The sequence below is a fragment of the Somniosus microcephalus genome, unplaced genomic scaffold (genome assembly GCF_052327205.1).
Source record: "Somniosus microcephalus isolate GS21.2 unplaced genomic scaffold, FLI_Smic_1.0 unresolved_chr3, whole genome shotgun sequence".
Classification (NCBI taxonomy): Eukaryota; Metazoa; Chordata; class Chondrichthyes; order Squaliformes; family Somniosidae; genus Somniosus; species Somniosus microcephalus.
Genome location: NW_028225181.1, coordinates 71,521,432 through 71,540,812, shown reverse-complemented (window position 1 = coordinate 71,540,812; position 19,381 = coordinate 71,521,432). Strand labels below are relative to the sequence as shown.

At 46.9% G+C, this 19,381-nt stretch overlaps 1 pseudogene; it reads left to right on the top strand.

Moving 5' to 3' along the window:
- Positions 1-19,132, top strand: part of LOC147091953 (uncharacterized) — a 29,283-nt pseudogene extending 10,151 nt beyond the window's left edge.
- The last annotated feature ends 249 nt before the right edge of the window (positions 19,133-19,381 follow it).

Sequence of the window (19,381 nt, the reverse complement as noted above, 5' to 3'; positions counted from 1 at the left end):
CGTAGGAGCACGCGTAAAAGGAAGATAATGCACAAGTAGTCACAAGGGTAGTCACTTGGGTGAAATATTGGCCCAGAAATTCGGGGCCCAGCGCGTGAGTACGCACGGAGTACTCACACGTGGACCCGATGGAAGTGCCGGTTTCTTGCATGCACAGCGCATGCGCGGGAAACCGGCACTTCTGATCCTCTGAACGAAGGGGTTCAGAGGTGGAACGCGCGCTCAGGTGAGGCTGCGCGTGCGCTTTGAACTTAGATTTTTTTTACAGGTTTTCATGCGAGGGTAAGCCTGTAGGATTTACACATTTAAAAAGCAGGCGTAAGGCCTGCTTTTTACAAGGTAAGTGGTCAATTAATTAAAATTAAAACATTTTTTCCACAGGTTTATTATTTTTAAATACTTTAAAGTAAGGTAAGTTTATTTTTAGCCATGTTTTTTTATAAAATTATTATTTTCAAAAATTTTAATTATTGTTTAAAATAGTTATTTAATGTAATTTGTAGTTTATTTAAAAAGTGTGATTTAAAAAAAAAATTATTTGAAGGTTAAGTACTGTTTTGGGCCCTCAGCATTCATGCGTTTTGACAGGTCTTTCTGTCAATCTTATGAATGGGCTTCTCCCTCCTCCGATTGGCTGCCCATGGCTCACGTGATCCCAGGGGACGCATCGCACTAACTACGCCCCTGGAACACGCAAGCACAGTGCGCCGGCCTATGGGCCAGGATTCGGAGAGGAAATCCACGTAGGCCCAGAGCTCAACTGCCGGCGTGCTAGGTAAGTGTAGGTCGGGGGCTTGCACCCGCGGGAAGCCCCCGACCCGAATTTCTGGGCCGTTATGTTTAATGTTAAAAAGCCATCAGTTGGTTATTGTCATTAAAATTTCTGATGTCAACTGTTGCAGTTGTGGCGTGTGTAATATTGCTAATGGGACTTCCACATTGAGGGCTTAGGATGACTTGCATTTGTCAGTATGGTGGTCAGAGTGGTAGGAACTGCAGGTTCTTGGCCATTGTCGATGCTCTGGTAAGAAGCTGCGAGGCAAAAGTGCTTGATTGGCTAGGTTAAGCAAATCTGGCCAAGATGAGTGCGTGCCTTGCATCCCGGCCAGCAATGTGGTCGCATGCTGCTGCCGCTGGTTGATGCGCCTCTGCAAGCTGGTCGTTGTCACTCTCCACCTCCTCCTCATCTGAGGAGGCTATGTGATGAGCCACTTGTTCCTCAGGCATCTGAAAGCCACGATGCTGTGCCGTGTTGTGAAGTGCACAGCAAACCACGACAAATCTGGAAACATAGAAACATAGAAGATAGGAGCAGGAGTAGGCCATTCGGCCCCTCGAGCCTGCTCTGCCATTCAATGCGATCATGGCTGATCATCCAAATTCAGTACCCGGTCCCTGCTTTCTCCCCATATCCCTTGATCCCTTTAGCCTTAAGAAATATATCCAACTCCTTCTTGAATATATTTAATGAATTGGTCTCAATTGTCTTCTGTGGTAGAGAATTCCATAGGTTCACCACTCTCTGGGTGAAGAAATTCCTCCTCATCTCAGTCCTAAATGGCTTACCCCTTATCTTCAGACTGTGACCCCTGGTCCTGGACTCCCCCGACCATCGGGAACATCCTTCCTGCATCTAGTGTCCAGTCCTGTTAGAATATTATAAGTTTCAATGAGATCCCCTCTCATTCTTCTAAACTCTAGTGAATATGAGCCTGATCGACCCAATCTCTCTTCATACATCATTCCTGCCGTCCCAGGTATCAGTCTGGTGAATCTTCGCTGCACTCCCTCCATGGCAAGAACATCCTTCCTCAGATAAGGCGAACAAAACTGCACACAATACTCAAAGTGTGGTTTCACCAAGGCCCTGTACAACTGCAGCACGACATCATTGCTCCTGTACTCGAATCCTCTCGCTATGAAGGCCAACATACCATTTGCTTTCTTAACCGTCTGCTGCACCTGCATGCTTACCTTCAACGACTGGTGCACAAGGACACCCAGGTCTCGTTGCACTTCCCCTTTTCCCAATCTATTGCCATTCAGATAATAATCTGCCTTCCTGTTTTTGCCACCAAAGTGGATAACCTCGCATTTATCCACATTATACTGTATCTGCCATGCATCTGCCCAATCGCCCAACCTGTCCAAATCATCCTGGAGTTTCTCGGCATCCTCCTCACAGCACACACGCCCACCTAGCTTTGTGTGTGTGTGGGGGAGGGGGGGCGGTGCGAGTCCATGGAGGAATTTGAAAACAAGGATGAGATTTTTAAAATCGAGGCGTTGCTTAACCGGGAGCCTCTGTAGGTCAGCGAGCACAAGGGGTAATGTTTGAACGGGACTTGGTGCACGTGCGGACACGGGCAGCAGAGATTTGGATGACCTCAAGTTTACGTAGGGTGGAATGTGGGAGGCTGGCCAGGAGTGCGTTGGAATAGTCAAGTCTAGAGGTAACAAAGGCATGGATGAGGGTTTCAGCAGCAGATGAGCTGAGGCAGAGGCGGGGTTGGGTGATGTACTGGCGGCGGAAATAGACGGTCTTAGTGCTGGCGTGGATATGTGGTCGGAAGCTCATCTGAGGGGGGTGGGGGTCCAAATATGACACCGCGGTTGCGAACAGTCTGGCTCAGCCAGCTGCCCAGGGAGAGGGAGGGAGTCGGTGACGTGGGGACGCAGTTAGTGCCGGGGACCGGTCTTCCCAACATTCAGCAGGATCAATGTCGGGCAAGCAGTCTGCAATTTAACAGGGCAACTTATGGTACCAAAAATACATTTTTCAACAGAAAATGCTGGAAATACTCAGCTGGCCAGGCAGGATCCGTGGAGAGAGAAACAGAGTTAACATTTCAGGTCTGGGACCCTTCATCAAGTATTTCCAGCATTTTCTGTTGTTATTTCAGATTCCGCAGTATTTTCCTATTGTAATATATTTTTCAAGCTGCAGCCATGTGGAGACTCTCCCCCACGTGCCTGAAACCAGCTGCAACACCATGAGCGTTTCTGATTGGCCAGTTGGCACCCCTTGTTCCTAACTCACAATAGATACTTGTGCGCTGGTTCACCAATAGGAATCCTTCACTTTCTGATTCCTCATTTGCATACGGCTAGCTATTAAATAGCGCATCCGGGAGACTTTCTCCATCACAAACCCTCACGTCCATTCACCAGGCCTGAAGCGGTGTCCAGGGGCATCGCCCCGAAAAAGGGGCCGAAGAAAGCGGCCACCAAGAAGCGGGCCAAAGGCGAGAAGAAGCGCAGGAAGACCAGGAAGCAGAGTTACAGCATTTACATGTACAAGGTGCTGAAGCAGGTCCACCCCGACCCGACACCGGCATCTCATTTACAAGCGGGTCGCTGAAAAGCTAAAATGAACTTAAATCTGTCAATTCAGGAACCAGTAATTTTAAAGGATCAATTTGCCATAATTCACAATTTAATAATGAATTATTCAGTCTCAAATGCCATTTTAATGATTATTCAGTCCCACAGACGCTATAATTTTAATTAAAATGATTATTCAGTCCCACAGATGACAATCTTTAGCAGTAATGATTATTATTTAGTCTCACAAATGCCATAGTTTTAATTATGATTCAGTCCTAGATACCATAATTTTAACGATTATTATTCAATCCCACAGATGCAATGATTTTAATAACTGGTTAATATTCAGTCCCACAGAGGGCCATCACTTTAACAATAACGAGTCTGATTCACAGACGAGCTCTTATTCTATAAGCCGCCTTCTTCGTTGGTGTCCGAGGTTGGAGCGGATTGAAAAACACGCCAATCAGAGGCAGAGATTTGCCGGGTTTCAGCCAATCAGAAGGCGCGGCTGGGCTGGGCTGGGCGGGGCCTGCGGCTGCTATAAAAGCCGGAGCGGGGAGGAGCAGTTGGAGAACAGAGTTAGAGAGGAGTCCGCCCCCCCGGGGGAAGGACAGCCGCCGCCCGCCCGGGGAGAAGGACAGCAGTCGGCCGGCACCTTGGGCAACAATGGCTCGCCGGTGGGCGGGGCTATGACGTCACCCGCGCGCGGAGGTGGCGGCGGCGGCCTTTTAACACAGTGGGCGGGGCCCCGAGGCGTTGCGGGCTGCGATTGGTGAGCGCGGCTGTCAATCTACGAGTCGCAGCCAATAGAAGAGACGGACTCAGTGAGGGACTTTAAGCGCGGGCTGTGTGGCCGCAGTGCGCATGCTCGGTGCTGCTCGCAGTCCCCGGATGAGGCTCCGGTTTGAGGAAGGAGATAAAATGGCGGCGGGACTGAGGAGCGGCGGATGGTGCGGTGAGTGTGGATCAGAGAATCTCCGACATTTACAGCAGCGCCGGCTTCTCTTAGGCAATCTTTGGGAAGTAGTAGTAGTGGTGGTGGTGGTGATTCCACGTTATCCACCCTGCTAGTAACATCATCAAAAAACTAAAAGTTGTCAAACATGATTTCCCTCTCCGGGTAGCTCACCTCCGGAAAGCACAAAGTTTCCTGTATATGAATTACGTTCAGTTCTTCACCCTCATTAGACCCTTGGTTCCCCACCATTTTTGGTCTGCTTTTTGTGTCTTCTACTGTGAACAGATACAAAATATTTGTTTAACGTTTCTGCCATTTCCTTATTCCCCATAATAATTTCTCCTGTCTCAGCCTCTAAGGGACCAATGTTTACTTTTGCTAATCCCTTCCTTCCTACATACTTGTAGAAAATCTTACAATCTGCTTTTAGATTTCTTGCTCGTTTTCTGTCATTGCATTTTTTCCCTTTTAGCAATTTTTGGTCAATCTTTGCTGGTTTCTGAAACTCTCAATCCTCAGGCTTACTATTCTTTGCAACATTATAAGCTTCTGTCAATCTAATGCTATCCTTACCTTCTTTAGTTAGCCATGATTGGATCACTTCCTGTGGAGTTTGTTTCTCAATGGAATGTATTTTAGTTGAGAATTATGAAATATTTCTTTAAATGCTAGCCACTGCTTATCTACCGCCATACCTTTTAATCTATTTTTCCAATCTACCTCCGTCAACTCTCCCCTCATACCTAATGTAATTGGCTTTATTTAAGTTTAAGACACTAGTTTCGGACTTAGGCAAGTCATCCTCAAAATTAATGTGAAGTTCTAACATATTATGATCACTCTGCCCCAGTGGATCGTTTACTATGAGATTGCTAATTAACCCTGTCTTATTACACAATACAAGTTCTAACATTGTTGGTTCCATGACATTTTGTTCCAGGAAACTGTCCCGAATGGATTCCATGAACCCATCCCGCAGACTCTTGCTCCACAGCCCTGTAGGTTACGGCTCTTCAAGTGTACACCCAAGTACTTTTTAAATGTGCTGAGGGTCTCTGCCTCTACCGTCCTTTCAGACAGTGAGTTCCAGACCCCCACCACCCTCTGGGTGAAAAAAATTACATCTGCTCTGCACCCTCTAGTGGATGGACTGGGGAGAAAGGTCTTTACTAGCCGAGGCATAGAATATAAGAGCTGGGAGGTAATGCGTGAACTGTATAGCTAGGCCGCAGCTAGAATACTGCGTGCAGTTCTGGTCAACACATTACAGGAAGGCTGTGATTGCATTACAGAGGGTGCAGAGGAGATTTACGGGGATTTTGCCTGGGCTAGGGAATTTTTGCTATGTGGAAAGATTGGATAGGCTGGGTTGTTTTCTTTGGAACAGAGAAGGCCAAGGGGAGACTCGATTGAGGTGTATCCAATTATTAGGGGCCTAGATAGAGTGGATAGGAAAGACCTATTTCCCTTAGCAGAAGGGTCAATAATCAGGGGGGCATAGATTTAAAGCAGATGGTCAAAGGATTAGAGGGGTTTTGAGGTGAGTTTTTTACACCCAGAGGGTGGTGGAGGTCTGGAACTCACTGCCTGAAAGGGTGGTGGAGGCAGAGAACCTCATCACATTTAAAAACTGCTTGGATATGCACTTGAAGTGCCGTAAGCTACCAGGCTACGGACCAAGTGCTGGAAAGTGGGATTAGAGTGGATAGATCTTTGTCAGCCGGCTCAGACAAGATGGGCCGAATGGTGGCGTTCTGTGCAGTAAATTTCTATGATTGTGTAACCCGGGGAGGATGGGCCCAGTGTGATCAGACAGTCTGTAACCCGGGGAGGATGGGCCCAGTGTGATCAGACAGTGTGTAACCCGGGGAGGATGGGCCCGGTGAGATCAGACAGTGTGTATCCCGGGGAGCATGGGTCCAGTGAGATCAGACTATGTTACCTGGGAAAGATGGCCCCAGCTTCGGTTTGCCTAAAGCACAGGGAAATTGTACATTTCTATCCAGAACTTTGGTGATTTGCTGGAAGCCCAGGCAGGCATGGCGTGGATCTGAGAAAAGGGACAACATCAGACAAAAGCACTCGGACGCAAACTTATTTTTATTAAGCTGAAGAGAGTCTACATTACATTACTTCAAACTATTCATGTTGTTATTTTCAGTGCTGCCATAATTAGATCTCCCGGTGAAAGACTGAGTGATTGAGAAAGGTCCACAGCTGAGAGTAAACAGGGATTGTAGACTGAGGAACGACAGCAGGTGAACCAACACAGGATTGTGAGAGCACCAACTGGAGAGAACTCTTCCGATTCAAAGAGCTTCCAGAGATCGACTGGGGGAGAAAGGTCAGAGAGAGTCCCATTGACTCAGTTACACACTGGTCCTGGAGATGGACTGGGGAGAAAGGTCAGAGAGACTCCCATTGACTCAGATACACACTGGTTCCTCCCTCCCTTCCATTTCCTGATTTACAGCTATTTCTGGGATGTTACTTGTATCCTCTATGGTGAAGACCAATACAAAATACCTGTACAATTCAACTGCCATCTCCTTATTTTCCATTATTAATTCCCTGACTTTTTATCGAACCAACACTCACTTTGTTAAATCTTTTCTTTATTAAATATCTATAGAAACTTACTATCTGTTTTTATATTTCTAGCTAGCTTTCTCTCGTACTCTAATTTTTCTCCTTATTAATCTTTTAGTCACTCTTTGCTGTTTTTTATATTCTGTCCTATCTTCTGACCTGCCAGCCATCTTTGTGCAATTATATGCTTTTTCTTTAAGTTGGATACTATCGTTAATTTTTTTAGTTAACCATGGATGGTGGGTCCTCCCCTTGGAATTTTTCTTTCTTGTTGGAATGTACATATTCTGTGTATTCTGAAATATCCCCTTAAATGTCTGCCACTGCATCTCTATTGACCTATCCCTTAACATAATTTGCCAGTTCACTTTAACTAGCTCTGCTTTCATGCCCTCGTAATTGCCCTTATTTAATTTTAAAATACTAGTCTTGGACCCACTCTTCTCTCCCTCAAACTGAAGGTAAAATTCAATCATATTATGATCGCTGCTACCTAGGGGCTCCTTCACTATGAGGTCTTTAATTAATCCTATCTCGTTGCACAATACCAGGTCTAGTATAGCCTGCTCTCTGGTTGGCTCCAGAATGTGCTGTTGTAAGAAACTATCCTGAAAACATTCTATGAACTCCTCGCCGATCTGATTTTTCCGGTCTCTATGTAGATTAAATCCCCCATGATTATAGCCATACCTTTCTGACAAGCTCCCATTATTTCTTCCTTTATACTCCATCCTACCGTGTGGTTACTGTGAGGGGGCCTGTACACCACTCAAGTGACTTCTTGCCTTTATCATTTCTCATCTCTACCCAAACCGCTTCTACATCCTGGTTTCCTGAACTTAGGTCACCCCTCTCTATTGTGCTAATACCATCATTAATTAACAGAGCCACCCCTCCACCTTTTCCTAGCTTTCTGTCCTTCCTAAATGTCACGTACTCTTCAATATTCAGGTCCCAATCTATGTCATCCTGCAGCCATGTTTCTGTAATGGCTATCAGATCATACTTATTTATTCCTATTTGCACCATCAGTTCATCTGTTTTGTTTTGAATGCTACGTGCATTCAGATGCAGAGCCTTTAGTTTTGTCCTTTTATTATTTTTGTAACCTCTAGCCTTAACTGTTGATTTACTCTTAGATTTGTCCTCTCTATCCCTTCCTGTCACGGTCTGTTTATCATTTCCCATATTAATACCTTTCTCTATTGCCTTGTCTCTACTCTTTGATTTACCACATCTTCCCAAATTTGATCCCTTGCCCCACTATTTAGTTTAAAACCCTCTCTACCGCCCTAGTTATATGACTCGCCAGAACACTGGTCCCAGCACGGTTCAAGTGAAGACCGTCCCAACGATACAGATCCCACTTTCCCCAGTGTGGTGCCAGTGCCCCAGGAATCAAAACCCATTTCTCCCACACCAGTCTTTGAGCCACGCATTCATCTCGCTAATTTGATTTACCCTATGCCAATTTGCTCGTGGCTCAGGTAATAATGCAGACATTATTACCCTTGAGGTTCTGCTTTTTAATTTAGCCCCTAGCTGCTCAGTCTCTCAGCAGAACCGCTTTCCTAGTTCTAACTGTCATTGGTACCTACATGGACCACGACCATTGGCTCCTCCCCCTCCCACTGCAAGTTCCTCTCTAGCCCAGAGCAGATATCCTGAACCCTGGCACCGGGCAGGCAACACAGCCATCTGGACTCTAGCTCTTGGCCGCAGAGAACTGTATCTATCGCCCTGACTATGCTATCCCTTATTACCACTATATTCCTATTAACTCCCCCCGCTTGAATCGCTTCCTGTACCTCGGTGCCACGGTCAGTTTGCTCATCCACCCTGCAGCCACCGCTTTCATTCATACAGGCCGCAAGAACCTCAAACCTGTTGGACAGTTGCAAAGGCTGAGGCTCCCCCACCTCCTGGGTCCCCATACCTGCCTCACTTTTACTTTAATTTGAATGAATTAAAGGGTAAGGCATGGCAGGAGAGCTCTGTGCCGTGATATGCTCCTCCTGCACTATGTGGGAAATCAGGGACACTTCCTGTGTCCCTGACGACCAGGTGTGCGGGAAGTGTATCCAGCTGCAGCTACTGACAGACCGCATTGCGGCGCTGGAGCTGCGAGTGGATACATACTGGAGCATTCGCGATGCTGAGGACGTCGTGGATAGCACGTTTAGGGAGTTGGTCACACCGCAGGTAAAGGCTGCACAGGCAGGAAGAGAATGGGTGACCACCAGCCAGAGTAGTAGGCGCAGGCAGGTAGTGCAGGGGTCCCCTGTGACCATCCCCCTCTCAAACAGATATACCACTTTGGATATTGTTGGGGAGGATGGCTTATCAGGGGAAGGCAGCAGCAGCCAACTTCCTGGCACCGTGGGTGGTTCTGCTGCACAGGACGGGAGGAAGAAGAGTGGGAGAGCTATAGTAATAAGGTATTCTATTGTAAGGGGAATAGATAGGCGTTTCTGCGGCCGCAAACGTGACTCCAGGATGGTATGTTGCCTTCCTAGTGCAAGGGTCAAGGATGTCTCAGAGTGGCTGCAGAACAGTTTGGAAGGGGAGGGTGAACAGCCAATTGTCGTGGTGCATATAGGTACCAACGATATAGGTAAAAAAACGGGATGAGGTCCTAAAAGCTAAATATAGGGAGTTAGGTAAATTAATAAAATAGGACCTCCAAGGTAGTAATCTCAGGATTGCTACCAGTGCCACGTGCTAGTCAGAGTAGAAATAGAAGGATATTTCAGATGAATACGTGGCTAGAGGAATGGTGCAAGGGGGAGGGATTCAAAATCCTGGGACATTGGAGCCGGTTCTGGGGGAGGTGGGACCAGTACGAACCGGGCGGTTTGCACCTGGGCAGGACTGGGACTGATGTCCTGGGGAGTGTTTGCTAGTGCTCTGGGGGAGGGTTTAAACTAAAATGGCAGGGGGTTGGGAACCTGAGCAGGAGACAGAGGAAAGGGAAACCAGGATAGAAGCAAAAGACAGGAAGGAGAAAAACAAAGGTGGCGGTCAGAGAAATCATGGGTTTAAATCAAACAGCCACAGTAAATAATAATTCTAAAAGGTGTAAGAGTGTTAAAAAAACAAGCCTGATGGCCTTGTGTCTTAATGCGAAGAGCATTCGTAATAAGGTGGATGAATTAGTTGCGCAAATAGAGGTAAACGTATGAGATGATTGGGATAACTGAACCATGGCTCCAGGGTGGCCAAGGCTGGGAACTCAACATCAATATTCAGGAAAGATAGGCGAAAAGGAAAAGGAGGTGGGGTAGCATTGCTTTTTAAAGAGATTAACAATTGAAAGAAAGGATATTAGCTCTGATGATGTGGAATCTGTATCGGTAGAGCTGAGAAATACCATGGGGCAGAAAACGTTAGTGGGAGTGTTATACAGACCTCCAAACAGTAATGTGGAGGTTGGGGATGGCATTAAACGGGAAATTAGACGCGTGCAATAAGGGCACAGCAGTTATCATGGGTGACTTTAATCTACATATAGATTGGGCTAACCAAATTAGTAACCATATTATGGAGGAGGAATTCCTGGAGTGTATACGGGATGGTTTCCTGGACCAATATGTCGAGGAACCAACAAGAGATCAGGCCATCTTATGGGTATTATGTAATGAGAGGGTTAATTAGCAATCTTGTTGTACGAGGCCCCTTGGGTCCGAGCGATCATAATATGATAGAATTCTTCATTAAGGTGGGGAGTGAAGTAGTTGACTCAGAGACTAGGGTCCTGAATTTAAATAAAGGAAACTACATACATAGATACATAGAAGATAGGAGCAGGAGTAGGCCATTCGGCCCTTCGTGCCTGCTCCGCCATTCAATGAGATCATGGCTGATCCTTTAATTCAGTATCCCGTCCCCGCCTTCTCTCCGTAACCCTTAACCCCTTTTGCCCGTAGAAATATATCTAATTCCCTCTTAAATATATTTAATGAGCTGGCGTACACTGCCCTCTGTGGCAATGAGTTCCACAGGTTCACCACTCTCTGAGTGAAGAAATTCCCCCTCATCTCTGTCCTAAATGGTTTAGCCCTTATCCTTAAATTATGTCCTCTAGTTCTGTTCTCACCCGCCAAGGGAAACATTCCTTCTGCATCCAGTCTGTCTAGACCTGTCAGAATTTTATACACTTCTATGAGGTCCCCTCTCAATCTTCTAAACTCCAGTGTGTACATCCCTAAACTACATAGTCTCTCCTCATAGGTCTTTCCCGCCATTCCTGGTATCAGCCTGGTGAATCGCCGCTGCACCCCCTCCATGGCAAGAACATCCTTCCTCAGATGAGGCGACCAAAACTGTACACAGTACTCGAGGTGTGGTCTCACCAGTGCCCTGTACAGCTGCAGCAAGGTATCCCTGTTCCTGTATTCTAACCCTTTTGCTATGAAGGCCAGCATACCGTTTGCCTTCTTGACCGCCTGTTGCACCTGCATGCTCGCCTTCAGTGACTGGTGTACAAGAACACCCAGGTCTCTCTGTACTTCCCCCTCTCCCAATCTATTGCCATTTAAATAATAATTTGCCCTCCCGTTCCTGCACCCAAGGTGGATAACTTCGCACTTGTCCACATTATAGTGCATCTGCCATTTATCCGCCCAATCGCCCAGTCTGTCCAAATCGCTCTGGAGCTTCCTGGTCTCTTCCTCTGAGCCCACCCCCCCTCCTAGTTTAGTGTCGTCTGCAAATTTGGAAATGCTGCATCCGACTCCCTGATCCAGGTCATTAATGTAAATTGTGAACAGCTGGGGGCCCAGGACAGATCCCTGTGGTACCCCACTTGTTACTGCCTGCCATTCAGAAAATGAGCCGTTTATTCCAACTCTCTGTTTTCTATCTGACAGCCAGTTCCCTATCCACGCCAATACTTTCCCCTTTATCCCATGAGCCTCAATTTTCCATGCTAATCTTTTATGTGGGACCTTATCGAAGGCCTTTTGGAAGTCCAGGTACACCACATCTACTGGCTCTCCCCCATCTATTCTACCAGTTACTCCCTCAAAAAATTCCAATAGATTAGTCAAGCACGATTTACCCTTTGTAAATCCATGTTGACTCTGTCCTATCCTGTCCCCATTTGCTAAGTGCTCCGCTATTTCATCCTTAATGATGGACTCCAGCATTTTGCCCACAACTGATGTAAGGCTTACAGGTCTGTAATTACCTGCTTTTTCCCTACCCCCCTTTTTGAATAGTGGGGTAACGTTAGCTACCCTCCAATCCATGGGCACTGTTCCCGAGTCTAATGAATTCTGAAAAATCATCCTTAGTGCATCCGCTATCTCTAGGGCCACCTCCTTCAGTACCCTAGGATGCATGTTATCAGGCCCTGGGGATTTGTCCACCTTCAATCCCTTTAGCTTCCTTAACACCATATCCTTAGAGATATTGATTTGCGTCAGTTCCTCCTTTGCCAATGTCCCTATTTTTCCCGATATCCCAGGGAGGTTTTTTGTGTCTTCCTTCGTAAAGACTGACCCAAAGTATGCATTTAGTTGATCTGCCATTTCCTTATTTCCCATTATATATTCCCCCGTATCTGACTGCAATGGACCAACTTTGGTTTTCACCAGTCTTTTCCTTTTGATATACTTATAAAAACTATGATGGTATGAGGCGCGAGTTGGGTAGGATTGATTGGGGAATGTTACTCAAAGGGTTGACGGTGGCTAGGCAATGGCAAACATTCAAAGATGGCATGGATGAACTACAGAATTTGTTCATCCCTGTTTGGCATAAAAATAAAACAAAAAAGGTGACTCAACTGTGGCTAACAAGGGAAATTAGGGATAGTATAAGATCCAATGAGAGGACATATAAATTGGCTAGTAAAAGTAATAAACCTGAGGATTGGGAGCAATTTAGGATTCAGCAAAGGAGGACAAAGGGATTAATTAAGAGGGGGGGAAAATAGAGTATGAGAGTAAGCTTTCAGGGAACATAAAAACTAACTGGAGATATGTGAAGAGAAAAGGATTGGTGAAGTCAGCATAGGTCCCTTGCAGTCAGAATCAGGGGAATTTATAATGGGGAACAAAGAAAAGGCAGACCAATTAAATACATACTTTGGCTCTGTCTTCACAAAGGAGGACACAAATAACCTCCCAGAGATGTCGGGGAACATAGGGTCTAATGAGATGGAGGAACTGAAAGAAATCAGTATTTGTAGGGAAATGGTGTTAGGGGAAATTGATGGGATTGAAGGCCGATAAATCCCCAGGGCCTGATAATCTACATCCTGGGGTACTTAAGGAAGTGGCCCTAGAAATAGTAAATGCATTGCTGGTCATCTTCCAACATTTGATAGACTCTGGAACCATACCCATGGATTGGAGGGTAGCTCATGTTAGCCCACTATTCAAAAAAGGTGGTAGAGAGAAAATGGGGAATTACAGACCGGTAAGCCTGACATCGGTAGTGGGGAAAAATGCTAAGAGTCCATTACAAAAGATGTAATAGCAGAGCACTTGGAAAACAGTGACAGGATCGGACAAAGTCTACATGGATTTACAAAAGGTAAATCATGCTTGACTAATCTACTGGAATTTTTTGAGGATGTAACTGGTAGAATAGATAAGGGAGAACCAGTGGATGTGGTGTATTTGGACTTTCAGAAGGCTTTCGATGAGGTCCCGCATAAGAGATTAGCGTGTAAAGTTAAGGCACATGGGATTGGGGGCAAGGTACTGACTTGGATAAAGAACTGGTTGGCAGACAGGAAGCAAAGAGTTGGAATAAACGGGACTTTTTCCGAGTGGCAGGCAGTGACTAGTGGGGTACCGCAGGGATCGGTCCTAGGACCCCAGCTATTCACAATATATGTAAATGATCTAGACGAGGGAACTAGATGTAATATCTCCAAGTTTGCAGACGACACAAAGCAGGGTGGGCGTGTGTGAGGAGGATGCTGAGAAACTCCAGTATGATTTGGACAGGTTGGGTGATTGGGCAGAAACTTGGCAGATGCAGTATAATGTGGATAAATGCGAGGTTATCCACTTTGGTGGCAAAAACAGGAAGGCAGATTATTATCTGAATGGCAATAGATTGGGGGAAGGGGAAGTGCAACGAGACCTGGGTGTCCTTGTGCACCAGTCGCTGAAGGTAAGCATGCAGGTGCAGCAGGCAGTTAAGAAGGCAAATGGTATGTTGGCCTTCAGAGCGAGAGGGTTTGAGTACAGGAACAAGGATGTCTTGCTGCAGTTCTACAGGGCCTTGGTGAGACCACATCTTGAGTATTGTGTGCAGTTTTGGTCGCCTTATCTGAGGAAGGATGTTCTTGCCATGGAGGGAGTACAGCGAAGGTTCACCAGACTGATACCTGGGATGGCAGGAATTACGTATGAGGAGAGATTGGGTCGATTGGGCTTATACTCGCTGGAGTTTAGAAGAATGAGGGGATCTCATTGAAACTTATAAAATTGCAACAGGACTAGATGGACTAGATAGACTAGATGCAGGAAGGATGTTCCTGATGGCCGGGGAGTCCAGAACCAGGGCTCACAGTGTAAGGATAAGGGGTAAGCCATTTAGGCCAGAGATGAGGAGGAATTTCTTCACCCAGAGAGTGGTGAACCTGTGGAATTCCCTACCACAGAAAGCAGTGGAGGCCAATTCATTAAATATGTTGAAGAAGGAGTTAGTTATATTTCCTAAGGCTAAAGGGATCAAGGGATATGGTGAGAAGGCAGGGACAGGGTACTTCAATTTGGATGATCAGCCATGATCTCATTGAATGGCGGAGCAGGCTTGAGGGGCCGAATGGCCTACTCCTGCTCCTATCTTCTATGTTTCTATGTAATTCCCTTTTGAAAGCCGTGTTCTTGTAAATCTTATCTGCAATTTCTCTAAGGCCTTCACATCCTTCCTAAAGTGCGGGGCCCAGAATTGGAAACAATACTCCAGTTGAGGCCGAACCAGTGTTTTATAAAGGTTCATCATAACTTCCTTGCTTTTGGACTCTATGCCTCTATTTATTAAGCCCAGGATCCCGTATGCTTTTTTAACCGCTTTCATAACCTGCCCTGCCACCTTCAACGATTTGTGCACACATACCCCCAGGTCTCTCTGTTCATGCACACACTTTAGAATTGTACCCTTTAGTTTTTATTGCCTCACTTGGTACTTCCTACCAAAATGTATCACTTCGCACTTTTCTGTGTTAAATTTCATCTGCCACATGTCCGCCCATTCCACCAGCCTGTCTGTCTTCTTGAAGTCTATCACTATCCTCCTCACTGTTCACTTTACTTCCAAGTTTTGTGTCATCTGCAAATTTTGAAATTGTGCCCTGTACACCCAAGTCTAAGTCATTAATATATATCAAGGAAAGCAGTGGTCCTAGTACCGACCCCTGGGGAACACCACTGTGTACCTTCCTCCACTCCGAAAAACAACCGTTCACCACTGCTCTCTGTTTTCTGTCACTTTGCCAATTTCGTATCCAGGCTGCCACTGTCCCTTTTATTCCATGGCCTTCAACTTTGCTGGGAAGCCTATTTTGTGGCACTTGTCGAATGCCTTTTGGAAATCCATGTACACCACGTCAACCGCATTGCCCTCATCAACCCTCTCTGTTACTTCATCAAAAACTCAATCAGAATCAGAGCGGCTGGGCCTGGCGGACGTGCGGCCAGGGCCCCGGCACCAGGAAACCCAGGGTGCAGCGCCTCTCCCATCCGAGCCGCCGCGTCCCGGTTTCTTCAGCTGGTTCCACTGAGTCCGACTCAGGACAAAGGACAGGAGCCAGGCTCCCAGAATGGCCCGCAGCCCCGGGGAGCATGCGCACTCTCAGCGGGGAAATCAGCGCGTTGCATAGAGCGGTTTCTGGGGCGCGGGGAATTGTGGGTGCTGCGGCTGCCATTAGTCAGCGGCTGTGGGGAAGAGTTTTATTGCAGGCTGATGGAAGGTTGGTCCCTGGCCGCCTGTGTAGGTCATTTTGTTGCTTCATTGTTGAGGATGTAACTAGTAAAATAGATAAGGGAGAACCAGTGGATGTTGTGTATTTGGACTTTCAGAAGGCTTTCGATAAGGTCCCGCATAAGAGATTAGTGTGTAAAGTTAAGGCACCTGGGATTGGGGGAAAGGTATTGGCTTGGATAGAGAACTGGTTGGCAGACAGAAAGCAAAGAGTTGGAATAAACGGGTCTTTTTCCGAGTGGCAGGCAGTGACTAGTGGGGTACCGCAGGGATCGGTCCTTGGAACCCAGCTATTCACAATATATATTAAATGATCTAGACAAGGGAACTAGATGTAATATCTCCAAATTTGCAGACGACACACAGCTGGGTGGGCGTGTGTGCTGTGAGGAGGATGCCGAGAAACTACAGGATGATTTGGACAGGTTGGGTGATTGGGCAGAAGCATAGCAGATGCAATATAACGTGGATAAATGTGAGGTTATCCACTTTTGTGGCAAAAACAAGGCGGCAGATTATTATCTGAATGGCAATAGATTGGGAGAAGGGGAAGTGCAACGAGACCTGGGTGTCCTTGTGCACCAGTCGCTGAAGCTAAGCATGCAGGTGCAGCAGGCAGTTAAGAAGGCAAATGGTATGTTGGCCTTCGGAGCGAGAGGGTTTGAGTACAGGAACAAGGATGTCTTGCTGCAGTTGTACATGGCCTTGGTGAGACCACACCTTGAGTATTGTGTGCAGTTTTGGTCACCTTATCTGAGGAAGGATGTTCTTGCCGTGGAAGGAGTTCAACGAAGATTCACCAGGCTGATACATCATTCCTGCCATCCCAGGTATGAGGAGAGATTGGGACGATTGGGCTTGTACTCGCTGGAGTTTAGAAGAATGAGAGGGGATCTCATTGAAACTTATAAAATTCTGACAGGACTGGACAGACTAGATGGAGGAAGGATGTTCCCGATGGTCGGGGAATCCAGAACCAGGGGTAACAGTCCAAGGATAAGGGGTAAGCCATTTAGGACAGAAATGAGGAGGAATTTCTTCACCCAGAGAGTGGTGAACCTGTGGAATTCTCTACCACAGAAGGCAGTAGAGGCCAATACATGAAATATATTGAAGAAGGAGTTCGATATATTTCTTGAAGCTAAAGGGATCAAGGGGTATGGGGAGAAAGCAGGGACCGGGTACTGAATTTGGATGATCAGCCATGATCGCATTGAATGGCGGAGCAGGCTCGAGAAGCCGAATGGCCTACTCCTGCTCCTATCTTCTATGCTTGTATGTTTCAGGTGGAGATGGAGGAGAAGCTGCTGGATTTAACCTCCAGTACTTCTGAGCCCAGGAGGACCCAACAATTTCCAATGTGAGACTGTCAAGGGAGGTGGATTCTGGGGGAGATTAGGTTGTTACACAGACACTGTCCGTACAATGTAAAAGAGTATTGTTTTAGGAACAAGTATTTCTGTACAGGCTTTTAATCCAGTTTACATCTACAGATTTGTTTTAATTCATTCTTGGGATGTGGGCGTAGCTCGCAAGAGCAGCAAATATTGCCAATCCCCAGTTTCCCGTTGAGAAGGGGGTGGTGAGTCGCCTTCTTGAACTACTGCGGTCCGTGTGGTGAAGGTATTCCCACAATGTTGTTCGGTAAGGAGTTCCAGGATTATGACCCAGTAACTATGAATATATCTGAGTCAGGATGATGTGTGACTTGGAGGGGAACTTGGATGTGATGGTGCTCCCATACAACAGCTGCCCTTGTCCTTCTAGGTGGTGGAGGTTGCGGGTTTTGGAGGTTCTATCAAAGTTCTGGTCGAGTTGCAGGTGTATAAAGTTGCTTTCCTTCGCCCCCTCCCCCTCCCAGCTCTCTCTCTCTATCTCTCTCTCCTCCAATAGAGGCCAGAGTCTTGTGTAGGCCCAGACCAGGTGGCGGATTCCCTTCCCTGAAGGACATCAGTGAACCAGTTGGGTTTTTATGACAATCCGGCAGCTTTCATGGTCACTTTTTTCCAGCGCCGGCCCCACAATTGACCAGATTCATTGAGCAAAATTTCACAACCTGCCTTTGTTTTCTTGTGGGTTCTCTCTCACGCTCCCTGTTTTATATTTTTACAGAGTATTAGAAGGGGAGGATTTACAGACAGGAAACTCAAACAAACATCACGTCAAGATCTGACAGTCACTCGACTCATCGGATCTGAATATCATCGGCCTCTGAACATGGAAGCAAAAAGCACCGTTCACAGCGGGGAAAAACCATACACGTGTTCTGTGTGTGGACGAGGCTTCAGCCAACCCTTTGGCCTATCGAGACACAAGCGCATTCACACCGGGGAGAGGCCGTTCACCTGCTCTGAGTGTGGGAAGGGATTCACTAATTCATCCAACCTGTTGATACACCAGCGAGTTCACACTGGGGAGAGGCCGTTCACCTGCTCCGTGTGTGGGAAGGGATTCACTCGTTCATCCACCCTGCTGACACACCAGCACACTCACACCGGGGAGAGGCCGTTCACCTGCTCTGAGTGTGGGAAGGGATTCATTAATTCATCCAACCTGCTGATACACCAGCGAGTTCACACTGGGGAGAGACCGTTCACCTGCTCCGTGTGTGGGAAGGGATTCACTCGTTCATCCACCCTGCTGACACACCAGCACACTCACACTGGGGAGAGGCTGTTCACCTGCTCCGTCTGAGGGAAGGGATTCACTAATTCATCCCACCTGCTGACACACCAGCGAGTTCACACTGATGAGAGACCTTTTAAATGCTCGAACTGTGGGAAGTGCTTTAAAAGTTCTGGGGCACTGACGGCCCATCAAAGTGTTCACACTGACGAGAGACCGTTCAGGTGCTCTCACTGCGGGACTGGGTTCAGGCGATCATCTGAGCTCACTATACACCAGCGAGTTCACACTGGGGAGAGGCGGTTCACCTGCTCTGAGTGTGGGAAGAGATTCACTCAGTCATCCAACTTGCTGAAACACCAGCGAGCTCACAAGTGACTGCAGGGGTTGGATTCTGTTGTTGCTGCTGTTAATCACATCCAGGACTGAACCATGTTCATTCTGACAGTTGGGGTTTGTTTCTGCTGATGTTAATAACCCCTATAACTGGGCTGCAGTTTAATATTCTGGCGAGATGTCAAATAAACCAGCTTTGTTTTAAATACATTGTTGTAGATTTTTGTCTTTCCCACCTGAGTGTTTAGCATCACCTGGCTGGAGCTCAAAGGACAATCGGGGGGAGGATCGTATGGTGGGAACAGAACTCCAGCCTGGACACAGTCCTTCAGGGCCACACTGAGAGGGGCAAACGGCACTTTGGTCTTTCTTGTCTCTCTTCACTGACAGCAAAGTCCCCGTGCGGGTTAATCTCGAGGCGTGTGAGAAATGTGTCCCAGCCGTGCTCTGCCATGGTTCAGAGCTCCTAGGCACGGAAGCGAAGGCTCCTTTAGGAATGTAGCCCAGTGCTTTTTTTTAATGGCCTTATTAACCTGTGTCGCTACTTTTAGTGATTTGTGTATCTGTGTCCCTGGATCCCTCTGCTCCTCCAGCCCATTT